Here is a 3,821-nt window from a genome sequence, read left to right as displayed (position 1 = left end):
GTTAACCTTAATTTACAAGTACATCTGTTGCATTCAACTAGCACTTTGCTGACAAGTAAGCTATACAGTTACCACTATGTTTAGGCACTTTTATTATTATTTCCTAGGAATTATTATGAGCTGCCATTTTAATTCTCCTATGTGCAGTTCATTGCATTTCTCAAAGTGGTTTTATGCTCAACATTTTATTTGTCCCTCCCAAATGTCCCCTTAAGGAAAGACATCCAGGAGACTTCTCGTTCACATTTTAAGTTATAGAAACAAAAAAGTGGCACATAAGTTAGTTATCATGCTAAGCCCAAAATCCAAGTCTCATAAGCCTACATTTATGCTTACCAACTGCCACTTCATCCTTTTCAGTTATCTTGCAGGGCAAAGTGAACTGTTACTAAAAGGATGCAACAGTACACTGCCAAACTGCAGCAATGACTTCTGTCAAAACATTTACCCCTTGTGGCCCTTGGGAGATAATGTGCTAAATAAACTGTAGAGTTAAGATAGTGAGGTGAGGGATGGGACAGAGAGGGTGGAGAATGTTGGCATCCATTTTCAAACAGGTTAGAAAATTGATCTAACACATAGTTACTTGGCACCCTCTCATGATCCAGTTACTTGGACTTTGTGCACCATGGCTGACAGAAAGGAGAACTCCCACAGTGTCACTCAGTTCTGTACCTCTGCTCTAGAAATAATGTATAACATTTGCTCAACAGGATGGTTGATTCTATTCATGACCCTCAACTCTGCTGAGAAAAGACCGATACAACAATTTTAAAGATCAATAAAATTCTCTTAAACAAAAAATTTCCCTTTTGTTACTAAAAAATTAAGTGAAATTTTCCAATTCCTAAATTAGAAGAGACTTAACTGTGGTTCACCTTTGTTCTCTCAAGCTTTTAATATTCAGCTCAGTATAACTTCCCTAAACTAGCAACAATCACTAGGGGTTAATTCACAAGATCAGTTTCTTCCCCCTTGCCATAAATGTGACTTCAGGTCCTGGGAAACTGGACTTAAACACCAGGCTATCAGTGTAGTGGACCAAAGTCATTCAAATTATAATAATTTATTGCAATAATTATTTATCCAGCAATTAATATATATCAGACTTCTTCTCTATCTTATTTTATACACAACTTAATCCTCATAAGTCCATCAGGTAGTATACCAATTACCTGGCAAGAACTGGGGAACACAGGGTAAGAACTGCCCAGGTTCACACAGAAACAAATGGCTGATTGAGGGCTTGAACCAGGGCCTTAACTTCAACCACTACACCAAAACTGCCTAGTACTCAACTATAATCCCAGTGATCATTAAATTAATTGTACGACCCTGAGCCAGTCATTTCATACCTCTAGGCCTTGGCGAACTTTCGAGTGCTTTGTTGCTTTTAACGTTCTGTGATTCTCCGACTGGATTACTCCCCTTCTCCTGAAATGGTGCTGTAATTGTTAAGACTAAAGTTTCTCAACCACTGTGCGTTCTCGTTCTAGTACATTCCTCTTATTCTTCAGGATGCTAGGATCCAGTCTTCGCCTTAGGGTTTTAGTTTTAAATACTCAACTGTAACACTTCTCTTAAATATTCTCTTGCTCTAACTTCACCTTTCCCTACTAATAAGGGTACGTACTAGGCCTGATTCCACGCCAGACCTTTGCCTGGTTACATTAGCTCATCATGCGGCTGCCCAGGCAGCCAGCAAGAGGTCTAAGAAAGTCCTAGAAGCAAAGCTACAGAAGTTAGCTTTCCCAGAGGTCAAGGAAGGCTCTGGGGCACCTGCCACGCCTCCCGACCCCGGCGGTGCGGCCTGGGCCTGGCTCCCCAACCGAAGGCTTACCGGTGAGGTACGAGTCCCTCACCGCCGGCAAGTCTGCCAGGGCCTGGGCAATCTAAAGCCAGCCCGACACTCGGCCCTCGGCCACGCCCGACCCCTCGGCCGCGACAGCGCGCTCCAGGCCGCCCGAGGTTCTCACAGGCCCGAGGACGCGCACAGGCCTTCGGTCTCACCTCTAGCCTACCAGGGACCGCCAGCGGTGGCCAAGCCTTCTCCCGCCCGCACAACTGGCCCTACGCTGCAGTAGACACCGCAGCGGAGGGAGTCCAACCGTCACGTGCCGCAGAACCAAGAGTCCTCGGCTACCACTGCCGCGCGAGTGAACCCCACCGCACGAAGCCTGGCCCAGCGCCCACCCCTCGCTCCTGAGTAGCTACAGACGACGTCAAGTCCCACCCCCCCGCGAAAGCTCCGGCTTTCAATTGGTCAGGACGAGCATCGCTCTATGCACCTTCTCATACGCCCCCTAGGGCTATTCTTCGTGGAGTATGAGGATTGGCCTAGAGTGAGGCAGGAAGTGGCTGTTGGTTGGGCGGGAGGTGAGGGGGAGGCCCGCTGAGTATCAGGGACCCTGGGCGCGCGCGTCTCGGGGCGGGGCGGGGCGGGCGTTCCTGTGGCCTGTTGCTCTGGTGCCCTAGGGGATAGTGGGTCAGCGTTTTTACCCACCTCTTTGGTCCCTCCCCGCGGAGTACCTAGAGCTCCGACCCGGGTCTCGTATCTCCTCCCCGTCGCTGAAGGGACGAGTGGCAGCCAGCAGAAAGAGTGGGAGGTCTGGTCGGCCATCAGAAAGGGCTGTTTGCAGGGAGTGCGGGCGCCGAAGCGGCGCAAGCGGAACGTTGGCCCTAGGTGCCTCGCCCCGCCTGGAATCCACTGCACCTTTCTGTGTAGGCAGGAACCACTGTTCCTGCACTGTCATGGTCCTGGGCCCCGGAGCCTGAGCCTGCGATCGCCGCAGTGCCTAACATAACATAGCACACGGTCTAGAATAACACAGTCTGAGGTTCTTTCGGCTTTCAATTTGTGCTGTCTTGAGAAACATCAGATGTAAGGGCAGAGATACACATAGGGGACTGGATTGCTAGAAAAGGGTAGTGCAGTGGAAAGATTTAACGTAACACCACCATGTTAGTAACCCACTCTTAACACATCTAATACGCTGAGAACCAATGGAAGAGGCCCAAGGTTTTTCTAAAGCTTTAGAAGTCATGATCTCTGTCCTCCATTCTCTCTCCTCCCATTCGTTTGGAGATCCCAAAGACTTGGAAGAAGCTAGAATCACCTGAGAAGCAGGGTTTATTACCTCCTGCCACCTGGAAGAAGAGGAAAGGAGGCAGGGTTTGGTGTTTGCATGAGTTTGGCATCTTCCAACTCTCAGCCCCCAAATTCTTGTAGGAGAATTTTGCTTTCCTATTTACCTGGGGAAGTAGATATTCAAAGCAGAATAAAACTCTGGGTGCCACACATTCCAAATAATGAGCTTAAAATATACTTACGGGACTCTTACATGTGAGCAAAAGAGCTACTACAACAAAACTAAGTACTAAAAAAAATTGTGGTACTATGGGGGTACAGTGCAGTGGCTTACGCCTTACTACAACAAAACTAAGTACTAAAAAAAATTGTGGTACTATGGGGGTACAGTGCAGTGGCTTACGCCTTACTACAACAAAACTAAGTACTAAAAAAAATTGTGGTACTATGGGGGTACAGTGCAGTGGCTTACTCCTGGAATCCTAGCACTCTGAATGCTAGCACTCACTTGGGAGGCCAAGGCGGGAGGATTGCCTGAGCTAAAGAGTTGGAGACCAGCCCGAGCAAAACGAGACCGACCTCATCTAAAAATAGCTGGGCGTGGTGGCTGGCGCCTGTAGTCCCACCTACTTGGGAGGCTAAGGCAAGAGTTTGAGGTTGCTGTGAGCTGTGACACTCTGGCACTCTACCTAGGGCTGGTGACAAAATGACACTGTCTCAAAAAAAAAAAAAA

At 48.0% G+C, this 3,821-nt stretch overlaps 1 protein-coding gene across 3 annotated transcripts in view; it reads right to left on the bottom strand.

Annotated features, from left to right (window-relative positions):
• The window catches only part of CANX (calnexin), a 39,451-nt gene extending 37,243 nt beyond the window's left edge, over positions 1–2,208 (bottom strand). The window contains exons 1-2 of one of the 3 annotated variants that reach the window (XM_023518767.1): positions 2,011–2,186; positions 1,356–1,445 (exon numbers count right to left, since the gene is read on the bottom strand). The gene's annotated coding sequence lies outside the window, so the exon portion shown is untranslated. Of the gene's footprint in view, positions 1–1,355; positions 1,446–2,010 lie in introns of all 3 variants that reach the window. The other 2 variants (XM_023518768.1, XM_003799153.2) reach the window with 2 other exon arrangements.
• Positions 2,209–3,821: the final 1,613 nt, after the last annotated feature.

The sequence above is a fragment of the Otolemur garnettii genome, unplaced genomic scaffold (assembly GCF_000181295.1).
Source record: "Otolemur garnettii isolate 467f Iridium unplaced genomic scaffold, OtoGar3 scaffold00146, whole genome shotgun sequence".
In the NCBI taxonomy this organism is placed as follows: domain Eukaryota; kingdom Metazoa; phylum Chordata; class Mammalia; order Primates; family Galagidae; genus Otolemur; species Otolemur garnettii.
Note: the sequence above shows the minus strand (reverse complement) of the source record. Positions and strands in the feature narration are given on the sequence as shown.